The 14,369-nt window shown below is 43.2% G+C and overlaps 1 protein-coding gene across 4 annotated transcripts in view; it reads left to right on the top strand.

Moving 5' to 3' along the window:
• Window positions 1–213: 213 nt before the first annotated feature.
• bchs (WD repeat and FYVE domain containing 3 bchs) overlaps window positions 214–14,369 on the top strand; it is a 748,678-nt gene continuing 734,522 nt past the window's right edge. For all 4 annotated transcript variants that reach the window (XM_068389148.1, XM_068389155.1, XM_068389143.1 and 1 more), the window contains exon 1: window positions 214–353. The gene's annotated coding sequence lies outside the window, so the exon portion shown is untranslated. The remainder of the gene's footprint in view (window positions 354–14,369) is intronic.

Here is a 14,369-nt window from a genome sequence, read left to right as displayed (position 1 = left end):
ATATATATATATATATATATATATATATATATATATATATATATATATATATATATATATCATAATTGTATGTTCACATGCAGGTTCACATTCTTATAAACTGCTCCAGATACGGTATATATTTGTTGTTAGGAGATAGAATGTCCATCTGAAAAGTGATAGAAGAAGTTTACGTCGTCTGCGCTTTCCGAAGCTCATTTGAGGTCGGCGCAAGTCAAGTCGAGTATCACAATAACAAACTGACGACGCTCGTCCTGTCAGACAACATCTCGTAAAACATTGATCATGATATCTCTAATATGTGATATCATAGCCTCTTCACCATATTCATAGCTTGTGGCTACAGTTTGAAGGTAAGCTGAATAAAACTTTCAAGTGATAAGAAACAAGTTAGTTTTTAGTTGAATTTGACAGATGACGAAAGTATTGATGTGGGCGTAGGTACAATTATTTCGTCCCATTTTTAGGGCTAAATGAAGGTTTGTTAAAATTTTGTTATTCTGGGCAGTGTGCTGTGTGGTATAATTTATTATAGTTTCAACGAGTGTTTTTCGTTAGTTTCATAAGGCTGCTGTTATTAACTCCTGTGCTGGTTAGGCTAGATTAGACTTGGACCTGTCTGTCAAGCTAACTAATCCAGGCATGATAATTATTAGGATAACTGTTATCGCTCCCATTACTTCACTGTGTTTGGTAAATACGTGAGACCCCAAATTTATAGCCAAATATATGAACCATATATATTTCCTGCTTGGTATCTTGTATATTATTTAGTTGTATTTGTTTACAAGAGCACGCTCTCCATATACAATACTGCCAAATTATGTCAAGCTATTGTTTTCTTCTATTACTTTTTCATAATTTAAAACAATTCACCACATAGGACACAAGTTAAAATTTAAAAAAAAACTATAGAATTAAAAAAAAAAACTATCCCAGTTTCCTCACCAAACGACCTGTTACTGACATCCACATAGTTAAGTTAACCAAACAGAAGTTCGTGATGTCAGCGTACATAGTTTGATATATATTCAAAATATATACCAAATTATAAATGTAGTAATTACTCAAAAGTGTCACTTTTTGTGAATTTTTTATTCTATGAACACTTTTGAGTAATTACTTAATTTTTTATTTGGTATATATTTTGAATATATATCAAATGTACGCTGGCATCACAAACTTCTGTTCGGTTGACGAATGATGTCAGGTCCAGGTCATTTAATGAGGAAACCAGTCTTATTTTTTTTTTAAATCAATTTTTTTTTTTTTTTTTTTTAAGATTTCAATTTTTTTTTCTCATGTGATAAATTGTTTTAAATTATGAAAAAGTAATAGGAGAAAACAATAGCTTTACATGATTTGGTAGTTTATGGAGAGCGTGGTCTTGTAAACAAATACCTATGTATTTTTTACCATGAATATTGTGACAAACCACCCCTTTGAGAGTTTTCCTACACCCTTCCCTTGTATTACAATAATTATTAGGGATCCAGTGGGGAATCCGGTTTTGGGTGGGGAAACAAAATATGAGTGATTTGCAGCTGTAGCAATGGTCTGAAATGCATACTAAAGACAAGATAACCAGTTTTAGAAATTTATGGTTCATGTAAGTGCCAGGAAAGTTGAGTATCTTAATTACCGATAATTCACGTTAATGATTTTTTCTTGGCCGGGGTTTGCTTCACTCAGAAATAAACAATATCTCGCTGCCCCTCTGTTTTGACAAGCGGTATGTGGATGTACTGCACAGGCCGTCCATGTGGGTCGGTTTTCAAGTACTGTATAGTAATTGCCTATGATTTATGTCACGTTAGTCAAATGATCTTTGCACTGCTGTTGCCCACTTTACTCGCAAATAAATATTATCTGACTGCTTTCCTGTTCTAGCAGTGGTGCATAGATGAGCTGTGCATGCTAATCATGTGGGTCATTATTTAGGCGATATTTTTACTTTTACCTGAACTTCAATGGCTGTATACTGAAGGGAGAGTGTTTTATACATTATCAATGACTGAAATGAATGAAATTAAATTAAATGTCAGAATTATTATATTTCCCTGTGGAAGACGTATTCTTGCGATTATAGTAATGCTGGAACTGAAACAAATTGGAGAAAATGGCTCTTGTAAAACCTCATCTGGGAACTTAGCATAGATATTTGGAAGCTATTTATTGGGTATAAAAGTCAGCTAATTATTATGCAATGTAAGACACAGAACACCTGGTAAAAGCTATTACAAACAATGCATGCACAGTAATCCACAATGTCTCTTTTAAACATTTAACTTAGCCGGTGGATATATATATAGCTAACGTCTCCGACGGTCCGGCAGCAAATTCAAACCTCACGGGCGATTGTAGGTTGGGTTGCTAGGTGTACACTAGCGCTACCACTCGCCAGGATACTGCAACTATTCCTCAAATCCTCAGTTCTTCTCTGCCGGCTGTGGCGTAAACATTGATTTTCTTGCTCGCGCTGACCTCAAGTTTCTACAGCTTTAGTGAAGTACTTGTTTTGGTTTATGGCTTTCGCTTGGTTGGTTATTCTTTCGACTGTTCTTGAACTCTTTTTTGATTTGACTATTATTGACTCTTGCTCTGTTTTTTATCTCTCTCTGGACATTCCAATATGGCTGACCCTTCCCCTGTGTATAGGAAGTGTACTAAAGGCTGTAACAGGCGCCTTACAAAGGCTTCCATCGACTCCCACTCTATTTGTATTAATTGTAGAGGTACGATTTGTCAATTGGGGGATTAATGCGATGAATGTGTTATTTTGTCAGATAATGAGTGGTTAGAGTATGAAAAATATACTCGTAAATTAGAGAGAGATAGGGTAAAAAGGGATGTTGACGAAGGAAAAATCTATTTCTGGGGAGAGACCTGTGGCGGCCGGTGAAAAGGGGTCCTTGTAATATACCTTTTCTGATAAAACCTTCCAATTATACCAGAGAAAGATAAAAGCATGGAATGCAGAGGTTACTACCCTCGCGTGAGCACCTTGTGGGTGTCGTGTATAAAGCAAAGGCGCGTGAAAACCACTATTCTCAGGCTGTTTTCCATTTAGCTAATTCCTTCGTCAAAGGGATGGGCCGATACAGAGGCACCAGCTATGCTACCAGAGCCGCGCCATCTGAACAACATCCTTCTGTATTGGACATGATGGCTTGGAAAGGAAAGGGTGGGATCGTGCAAAATAATATGGAAGGGTTTCACCGGGCGCCACAGGTCTCTCCCCAGAAATAGATTTTTCCTTCGTCAAAATCCCTTTTCTGGGTCGACCTGTGGCGGCCGGTGAAAATGTACCAGAGAAAGCCTTCCAAGCTCAATAATAACTAGTAATTTAATGAAGGGAGAGAAAAAACACTATGTAAGGAAAACCATATATTATATTAAGGTAAGTAAGCATAAATCATAAACTAGCCACAGGACATAGTGAGCGTAAGGCTAAACAAACATGATAACAAGGAAGCCTCAGAGTATCAGAGCACAACAAGCAACAAAACTGACATGGCCAAGAATACCCCAACACTAAAATTACGGTAAACACATTAAAAGTTACAATCATCTTAACCTAATATGTAATAAACTAGGGCTAACAAACCACCAAGGAAGCGGCGTCGTGGTGCGAGTGGCGGGTAGGAGGGAGAAGAAAAGAGATGGATGAAAGGAAGAACAAGAGATCACTGGGGAGAGATACGGCTCCCAGCTGCAACCGTTGGGTATTTAAGGGCCTGTAAGTTCTTTAGATAGTGGCGTTTGAAGACCATAGGAGATTTCCAACCCGTGTACTTTTTAAGGTCATCAAAATCCATATTTTGGAAATAATTGATGGAGGTAGCCACTGACCGGATATCATGAGCATGGGGAAATGATCCCGGATTGGCTTGTTTAATGAAGTATAGGATCTGTTGCCTAATACCCTGAATGGAAATAGTACCTCCTTGTTCTCTGATAAACAAGGGGCCAGACAATCGGGTAGCAGTTCTAGCTAAAAAGGCCCTGAGAGTAGTGACTGGACATAGAGAAGTATCTTGGAGAAGAGGAATAATCTTCCAAGGGGACCACCTATTTTGGGGGTCTTCATTATTAGCTAGGAAAGCCCTGTCTGGAGAAAGAAGTACTTCACCTGAAGGGAGGAAATCTATGTTTTCCGAGTTTCGTGAGAGAGCTGCTAGTTCTGAGATTCTAGCACCCGAGGCCAAAGCTGTTAGAAATAAAGTCTTCCTAAGAAGAGTGATATAGGAGCAGGATTCGTTGTCCGTGTCTGAGGCAAGTTTGAGGACATCATTCAGAGACCCAACCAGGAAGACCTTCTTCAAAGCTGACTTGATGGTGGTTATAGTGCTAGCTGCTAGGCCTTTGTCAAATATGGACCTAAAGAAGGAGATGGCTAAATTAGGAGTCATAACAGTATGGTCTGAATTTTTTAAGAAATCTGCTAGTTTCTTAACTGCCGAATCATATTGGCGAATCGTAGAGTCACTTTTGTCTGATTCTATAAAGAGGACATTATCCGGGTCGATGTTCGCATCCTTACCAGCCGCAAACTTCATGAAATCCACAAAGTTAAGGTTTTGGCTATCCTTGAGGAATCTGACACAGTCCGAGTTTGGACCACTTGGGTCAGTTTCGGGAATGGGATCCGGAAGGGACGGAGTTTCAACTCGAGGAGGAGAGGAAACCAACTGCTCTTTGGCGGTGAGGTGCCACTAAAGCCACTGCCCCTTGGAAGGAGCGGAGTTTCTGTAAGACTTTTAGTAGAAGATTCACTGGAGGGAATAAGTAGATCTTCTGCCAATGGTTCCAATCCAGGGTTAATGCGTCCATGGCATAAGCCTGAGGGTCCAGGTTCGGGGTCACATAACAGGGGAGTTTGTGATTTAGTTGGGTCGCGAATAGATCTACCTGGAGACCTGGAACCAGCCTGAGTATCCACCAGAAGGAATTTATGTCTAGGGACCATTCTGATTCCAGTGGTTTTGTCCTGGATAATGAGTGCTATCACATTCTGGACTCCTGCTAGGTGAGTTGCTGACAGGAACCAGTTTTTGTCGGCTGCCAAGGCGAAGATAGTGACCAGGATCTGATTCAGGTTGGGTGACTTGGATCCTCCTCTGTTGATGCAGTGTACTACTGCTGTGCTGTCTGAGACCACTCTGATGTGGGTCGACCTCGGAGGAGAGATTCTCTTCAGGGTCAAGAACACTGCCATGGCTTCGAGAACATTGATATGGAACTGCTTCATGGCGGGTGACCAAGAGCCCTGAAACATCTGATGTTGGGAGTAACCCCCCCATCCACTCAGAGACGCGTCAGTATGAATTGTCACTTGTGGAGAGGGGAACTGTAGAGGAACCGATTTGGAGAGGTTCCTCCGTTCGGACCATGGTCGTAGTCTCATTTTTAAGACAGAGGGGATCTTCGAGATCTTGTCTCTCAAAGGTATTGTCGCTCTCTTTCTCCAAACTCGATTGATGTCTTTGAGTTTGGCTTTTAATAGGAGATCGGTTAGTGAGGCAAATTGGAGAAGGCCGAGGATTCGTTTTAGAGCTCTTCTGGACACCTGTTTGTGTTTGAGAAAGTTCCTGACCTTGGAAGCTATCTCCCTTACCTTCTTGGGAGGAAAGGAGAGCCTGTGCTTTGAAAGGTCCCACCGGATGCCTAACCATTCGAAGTGGCTTGATGGTTGTAGGCGAGACTTTCGGAGATTGACTTGGAATCCCAGTTTGGCGAGAAAGTGAATTACCTTCGACGTAGCTCTGTTGCATTCCTGGGTCGACTGGGCCCAAATGAGCCAATCGTCCAGATAGGCGATGACCTGTATCCCTTGGTTTCTGAGTTGTTCGAGCACTGTCTCTCCCAGTTTCGTGAATATCCTGGGGGCAATGCTGAGACCGAAGGGCATGACTTTGAATGCAAAGGCTTTCTTGCCGAGACGGAAGCCTAGGTAAGGAGAGAAGTTTCGAACTACTGGGAGATGATAATAGGCGTCGGTAAGATCGATAGAGGTGGTGACGGCCCCACGGGGAAGTAAGGTCCGTACCTGAGAGATAGTCAGCATACGGAACTTGTCGCAGAGGATGTAAGAGTTTAGTTTCGACAAGTCCAGAACTACTCTCAACGCCGACGAGTCTTTCTTCGGAACTGTAAACAGGCGGCCTTGGAATTTCAGGAATCGAACCCGTTTGATCGCTTTCTTTCTGTGGTGTACTCTTCCAGGATGGGAGTGGGTCTCTGGAAGAAGGTCACTGGCGGAGGAGGAGATCCCTGTGACCATTTCCAACCCAAGCCCTTAGATATTATGCTGTGAGCCCATGGACTGAAGGTCCAATGGTCTCGAAAGTGATAAAGTCTCCCTCCTACCGGCAACACATCATTGGGAGGGAGTGAACCTAGGGCCCCTCCCTCCACGCACACCCCTTGCTTTAGGTCCGCCTCGCTGGCGGAACTGTCCTCTACCTCTGAAGCTTCCTCTCTGGTGTCCACGAAAGGAACCGGAGGATTCGTAGGTAGGGTTGTATGCAGGAGAGGACATCCAAGTGGGGTTGGGCTGTGCACCAGGGGGAGCAGTGAGGTAGACTACTTGCTGAGGGGGAGCCGGTTGTTGAGAAGTCGAAGCAGAGGAAGACTGTGTCGACGAGTGACCCCGGACCGTCTTGTAAGGAATAAATCTCTGCTTCTTCTTGAAGAAGGTCTGTTTCTGGGATTCGATCCTTCTTTTGGTCGAGAGACCCCACCTTACTTGCAAATTTTGGTTTGCCCTCGCTGCGTCCTGAAGAATCTTATCAACTTCGTTCTGAGGGAAGAGGTTCTTACCCCAGCAGGAGGATGCTATCAGCCTGTTCAGTTCATGTCTGATGGAGGCCTCAGACAGAATGAACTTCCTGCAACTAACTCGAGCCGACCAGAAGTCGTGGAGGTTTATTTGGTAGGACAGAAGCAGGTTCTTTGTGAAAACTGTGAACAATGTTTCCGTTGGGTAAACCGATACTAGGGACTCTATGGAGGTGATGGAGTGGAGGGACCTAGCTAGTCTATTACGGGTCTCGAACTCAGTTTTGAGAAGACACTCTAGTAATCTGGGGAGCTTCTCAGAGAAAAGAGTAGAGGCACAGTCTGGGTCTAGCTTCCCCACTGTGTAGTTAGAAGACGCGTCGTCCCAGGTTGCAGAGGTACTCGGAATAAGCAATGAAGTGGGGTCCGTCTCCTTGAGAGCCGGCATGGAAGAGCCTTCCTTGATGGCCTGTATTGTCAGCTCTGTGATTTTGTCTATGAGCGGCAAAGAGATGGACGCTGCCGTCGTAAAAAATAGTGAAGGCACCTTTGTGTGGGGTGAGCTTGGAGTTATTACACCCCCACTCTGATAGAGTTCTGGCCCAGATAGCTTGGGCCTGCTCTTTCGGAAATATCACTGTTTCCTTCGGTACCTTGTCCATTCGGACCAATGCATGCTCCTTTAAACGTGCGAAGCCATTGAAAGGGAATTCTAGCCCCGGGGGGTAGAATTCCAGGTCCTCTAGAGGGCGGGTGCCTATGCCCTCTAGAGTTAGGGAACCATCTAAGTATGGGGCATGCAAGGCAAACCTCCAAGGATTGTTTTTATCGAAGGTAGGTAGCTTCGATGCGTCTGGGGCTGAAGTAGGAGGAATCTGAGTTCCGGAGCGGATCAGAGTAGCCACCATATCTTTAAGCTCTGTCATAGCTTGGTAGACTTGGACTTCTTAGGAGTCTCGGTTTTACAGGGAGCAATAGGAACATCAGGAGCAGTCGAGGGTCCGGGGACCGGTGACGTTGATACTGGCAAAGCTAAAGACTTATAAGTACGTAGTGGCTTCACCTTGGGTCGTACGGGGACAGAGGGATCCCGAGGAAAAGCCTTAGGCTTATCAAAGCCGAGAAAGGAAGAGGTAGAAGAAGGAGTAGGAGAGAAAAGGGTTTCCACCAACTCGGCACCACTTACCTGCTCGTCCATGGGTTCTACGTCTATATCTAGATCTGCCACATCCAGCGGTAAGAGGGGTTCATCCTCCGCGGAAATGGTTGCTCTGACTTCTGCAATTAAGGGGGCAGCAACTTCCGGAGAGACTGCTGCAGTTGTCGAGCCTGGGAAGAGACGGGAGGCCATGTCTCCATCGAGGAGATAGGGTGCGCCAGACGGGGCATTCCTGCCGAAGCCCGACACCCAAGGACGAAGAGCAGCCCTTGCTGACCGAAGAGACTCATCATCGGCCTGAAAGATTTGTAGTGATTAGTGATGCAGGAGAGGGATCGCCCTCCAAAATGTACAATGTATATATAATTAATGGACAAATTAATGTCTGCAAAAGATACACCAGGAACAAAACGAAAACCCACTTACATCATCGTTCAGGAGTATTGAGGACAACTCGTAACAGAGCGTGCACAAATCCGGGAACCAAACCATGTAAGAGGCTTGTCCTGGTTCCCGGATAAAGGAGATGGCGCAATGTGCATGTGAACGACAGAGGTCATGTCCAACGGGATCGTTGAACGAGGCAGGGCATCCTTGGGCAGTACAACGGACCTTCTGTAAAAGAAAGGAGACATAAGTCTGGATGTTCCTTGAGACTCTGGTAAGGGATTAAAAATCTGCTAACAGAGCTTATTATAATGCAACATGTGTGCTTATGGGAATTCAGTGATTGAGAGCCGGAGCTCCATATTAAAATACATTAAATATAAAAGTTTCCTGCACCGGAGTGTGTCGGAGCAATGGAAATGGGACCGTATCACCATAAAAGGGATAATAATCAAATAAGAATAAAGAATCTAATGCAATCTGCCAAACCTCTGAGGGTCGGGGAACCAGTGACAGGCCCGTAAGAATAAATTATAAAACACAAGCAGTAGCTAAAGGCTAAGGCTAATATAATAGTTAAGCGTATTGGTGATCTCCGGTGAAGCCGGAGGTCGGTGAAAGGTCCTGAATAATTCAATTGTGAATAATAATGGATATTTGTGTGGATATGGCCGTGGCCTGAGACCGGAGTAAGGGTCACCGGAGGGTTGTATCTAAACAATATGTGAAGGCCATCCCAGAGGGTTGGATCTAAACAATATATAACAATAGTTCCAAACTCATTGAGTATCCCTCATGGCGGAGTAGATATCAAGGCGGAGTGGAAGAATGTTCAGAACTACTCCCAAGCCGTAACGGGGAGAGGACGGAAATCGGGACCTAATAAATAACGCTAACTATTTCAATAGTAACCATAAACTAAATAACTCGTAAGCTATCATATACCCGTAGAGGGAGAGGGGGGAGGGAGAACTCATTGAACGTCGAAAACGGAAAACGGGAAATCCACTCACACACCCGAGGTTAAGAAAGAAAACTAGAGAAAGGGGTAACTCGTGACTGAGTACAGAAAACGGGAACTCCAATCTCTCGCTCTCGTGGTTACAATATCAGAACCTAATAAGCACACAACAATATTATAAACGTATAACAATAAAATTGTAACATGAAAGATAAGACTACGAACGAAGAATAACGTCTGCTAAAACCTAATTTAAAGGGATATAGTCCACTGACAAACGCCTCGCGGGGCGGGTACTAAACTATAATAAAGCCAGAACGCTATTCTTGTTTGCAGACTGGACTTGCTAGCAAAAAGTACCATGGGAAAATAATAACGACAATAAAAATAATGGTTCAAAAAGGCATAAGGCCAGGGACTTAACCAAGAACCTAACTGACAGAGTATCAAACGGGCAAGACTAACATGAACTCCCAGCAAGACAAGGGAAAAAACAATGGCCGCCGACGACGCGGAGGGCCCAGCCGGTAGCGATAAAACAGACTATACTGGGAAGAGGACAAATGCCCGGTACTACAAAAAGCTGTCAAAACAAACTATGGTACTTAACATTGGAATGGGTGAAGATGGAGCTTCGGTCATGAAGAAATAAATCCACAAGAGTGAAAAACGCCGAGAGCACAAAATTATACACACACGCTAGAAGGATGTTGTTCAGATAGCGCTCGCATCGGGGCGTGGGTGGCGCGGCTCTGGTAGCATAGCTGGTGCCTCTGTATCGGCCCATCCCTTTGACGAAGGAATTAGCTAAATGGAAGACAGCCTGTGAATAGTGGTTTTCACGCGCCTTTGCTTTACAGTGAACCCTCGCTACTTCGCGGTTCGACAATCGCGGATTCACCACTTCGCGGGGTTTTCCCATAACCCATATATATATACATATCGCGGATTTTCCGGAAAATTCGAAAATACCGCGAAATCTGAAGACAACCAAATACGATATTTTGTTACCTGTAATTCCATTAATACTGTAATTAGTAATATCTGCTCTTACTGATTGTTCATTGCATTACATATGATATATAATTCAGCACAGAAAGAAATAAAACACGAAAAGAGAATGTGATCATACGATAATTCAGTACGTAGTAAAATTAAATCAAACATGAAACACAAATCAGATGCAGTCATACCATATTAGAATGGTGTGTACTGTAATGGATGTGCTTCTTTTCCATGAATCTTTTGTATGTATACGTACGTAGTACAGTACTGCATCCAATAATATTCTTTGTTGCAAAAATCACATTTCGAATACTGTAAGCGTACGAGAGAGAGAGAGAGAGAGAGAGAGAGAGGCGTAAAATAGCGTACGTAAATTTTTATTATTATTGTTATTATTATTATTATTGTTGTTGTTGTTAATAAAATTATTATTGTTATTATTATTAATCATTATTATTATTATTATTACTGTACAGTGTTATTATCATTATTTATTATTATTACGGTATTGTACTTAATCTACGTACGTTCAGTATGCGCGGGGCATCTTCTATGAGTAACCAACGCACCATGTACTGTAAGACGGGTTGTGATTGGTTCAAGCGCTGATAGATGACGAATCAAAACTCAAGTTTTGTTATCTAGCCTGTGATTGGTGTTTTGCCCGCATCTTCTACCCGCAGCATCAAAGTTCTCGCGGGGCTGGATCGTTCACTTTCTCTTTCCGCGTATTGCTGAGTAGACGTTCTTAAGTTTGTGAAGTTTAATCTGTGCTGTGTGCGACTGTTTTAAGTTGAACTTTCTGTTAAATCCTACTGTACAATGCCTCCCAAGCGTTCTGCTTCTAGTAAGGCTGGTAGTGAGCCTAAACGCCACCGAAGGATGATGACGATAGCTGAGAAGGTTACGCTTCTCGACATGTTAAAAGATGGTAGAAGTTACGCGGCCGCCGGCCGCCATTTTGGCATCAACGAATCCACCGTTCGCTATATCAAAAAGGACGAGGCGAACATTAGAAAGACTGCTGCAATCACCTTTAGCAGATCAGCGAAGCGAGTCGTTACAACGCGTAATAAAACGATCGTACGCATGGAAGGTGCTTTAGCTGTGTGGATTGCCGACTGCCGGAAGAAGAACATAGCGTTGGATACGAACACCATCCAAACAAAGGCTTTGAGCTTATATGAGAATTTTGCTGCAAAGGAACCTAAAGACGACGACGGCAACCATGCTGAAGATGATGATGATGCAGATGATCCTCAACCAGGGACATCCACTGATTCCCAGCCTCAGAAACGTTTTTCCGCAAGCAAAGGATGGTTCGCGAAGTTTCAGAAACGCTTCGCCCTGAAAAGCGTTTCACTGCATGGGGAGTTTGCTTCCGCTGACACTGCCGCTGCTGAAACTTACGTGAACCAGACTTTCAAGAACATTATCGCTGAAGGTGGATACAAGCCGGAACAAGTGTTTAATATGGATGAAACCGGCTTGTTTTGGAAGAGAATGCCGTCGCGAACTTTCCTGTTCAAAGAGGAAGCCAAAGCCTCTGGCTTTAAGGCATTCAAGGATCGCGTTACCCTCGTGATGTGTGGCAATGCTGCTGGATTTTTGTTAAAGCCGGGGCTTATTTATAAGTCGAAAAATCCTCGCGCTTTGAAAAATAAAAATAAGAATCTCCTTCCCGTGTACTGGATGCATAATCAAAAAGCATGGATTACGAAGATGCTGACCTCCAACTGGTTCCACCAGTGTTTCATCCCGCAAGTCCATGAATATCTCTTAGAGAAGGGCTTGCCATTCAAGATCCTTCTCCTTATGGATAACGCTGGTGGACACGCAACTGACCTGTCGCGTGAGGGCGTTCAGGTTGAGTTCCTGCCACCCAACACCACGTCATTAATTCAACCGATGGACCAGGGGGTTATCAGGGCGTTCAAGGCCCTCTACACGAAGAATACCTTGGCGGACCTCGTTGCGTGTGTGGATGCTGCCCAAGATGACGAGGATGAAGATTTCAACTTGAAGGCGTACTGGCGGCAGTACACCATAGCCACGTGCCTGCAGAATATTCAAAAGGCACTTCAAGAGATGAAACCTGCAACCGTGAATGCGAGCTGGAAGAAGCTGTGGCCCGATATTGTTTACGACGACAAGGGATTTACTCCGTCGGAAATCCAACACTCTGCAATACGGAAATCTGTGCAGTTGGCTGCCATAATTGGAGGTGACGGGTTTGGCGACATGACGACTGAAGACGTCGACGAGTTGTTGGACTGCCATTCCCAGCCCCTAACTGACGCAGACCTCGAAGACCTGACGAAATCGGCAAGTGAGGAAGAGAGTGAGGGTACCCAGGAAGAGACCCAAGAAAATGTCGAAGAAACGGGCTTAACATTAGAACGGCTTGCCAAGTTCTGCAACCATATGAAGGAGGCGAAAGAAATGTTACAAGAGTGGGACGAGGATATGGTTCGCTCGATGCAATTCTCAAATAAGGTCGATGACATCATGACTCCCTACAGGATGCTCTTGGATCGAAAAAAGAAGCAGCGGCAACAACTTCCGATCACAATGTTCTTCCAGCCTCGCAAAAAAGAGCCAGTTCCTCCTGCTAGTACGCCTTCGGAAGAAATTGAAGAAGTTTCCCAGGAAGAAGTTGAAGAGGTGTCCCAGGAAAAGACACCTCCGTCTGAAGAGACGTAAAATACTATCATTGACTGCACAGTAGAACACATCATCAGCTTCATCATCATCATTTCTACTGTGCAGCAAATTCATCGCCATCGTCATTCAAGTTTTTCTTGAACTTCTTTCGTGGTGAGTACAGTAACAATCTTTATTTTTTACTTTAACCTGTTTTATAGTTTAGTAATGTACGTACGTATGCATTAAGTTAAAGGGAAGGTTTTAAAAGTCTACATGTTGTAACCTATCATATTTTTTTTGTTTAAAATTTACATTCGTACGTAAAACAATCTCTCTCTCTCTCTCTCTCTCTCTCTCTCTCTCTCTCTCTCTCTCTCTCTCTCTCTCTCTCGTAAATTGTTTTCCTGTTTTGCTACGTACAAGTACTGTATAATTTATATTTGTAAGGTAACATATTTTGTAAATGCTTTTACTGTAAATACTGTATGTACTGTATCATTATTTATCACTATCATCATGCGCGTTAAATGCCTTGTTTGTTCTGAGCGGGGTTGTTTACTGAGCGTACACGCCGTCGTTTCAGGCGGCGTCATAAAGAAAAAGATTTCATTTAGAAGTCCTAAGAAAAATACGTAAACTAAAACATTGGTAATAAAAAAATCAACATACAGTACTGTATAATCAATATAATGGATGCAAAAACTAACCTATACATATATGTGTACACTAAATGAGTTTGTTTCTTCATTATGATCAGAGATGAACGTAAACAAAACATTGGTTGCCATTTTTTATCGTGCTTTTTAGGTGTTTAGGAAACACATGATATAAAATCGCCTTTAATATTTGTGCCTGTTTTAGTTTAGGGTGCTGTAGTACATGCATTAAGTGTTCTGTACATTAAAGGGTGGTTTGTTAACAGTACTACGTACAAGGGAAGGTTTTAAAAGTCCGAATATACATGTTAAATAAATAGGTAAATATGCTGTCACTACTTCGCGGATTTTCACCTATCGCGCCCGCGTCTGGAACCTATCTACCGCGATAAACGAGGGTTCACTGTATACACAACACCCACAAGGTGCTCACGCGAGGGTAGTAACCTCTGCATTCCATGCTTTTATCTTTCTCTGGTATAATTGGAAGGTTTTATCAGAAAAGGTATATTACAAGGACCCCTTTTCACCGGCCGCCACAGGTCGACCCAGAAAGAACCTCTTCTCATTCTCGAAAATTTTCCTCTCCCCATGTCCCTGAACCTTGTCCCTGAACTTTGTCCTCCCCCTGTAGAAGTAGTTTCTGAACCCCCTACTAGCACTAACGAGCCTTCACTGAAGAACATGATGAAGGCTATTCATGCTCTTGGTACCAAGGTCGAATCGCTGGCTACGGATAGGAACCAACTTATGTCCGATGTGAAGTTTTTAAAAA

The sequence above is a fragment of the Palaemon carinicauda genome, chromosome 1 (assembly GCF_036898095.1).
Source record: "Palaemon carinicauda isolate YSFRI2023 chromosome 1, ASM3689809v2, whole genome shotgun sequence".
In the NCBI taxonomy this organism is placed as follows: Eukaryota; Metazoa; Arthropoda; class Malacostraca; order Decapoda; family Palaemonidae; genus Palaemon; species Palaemon carinicauda.
This window is presented reverse-complemented; position numbering and strand designations above follow the sequence as displayed.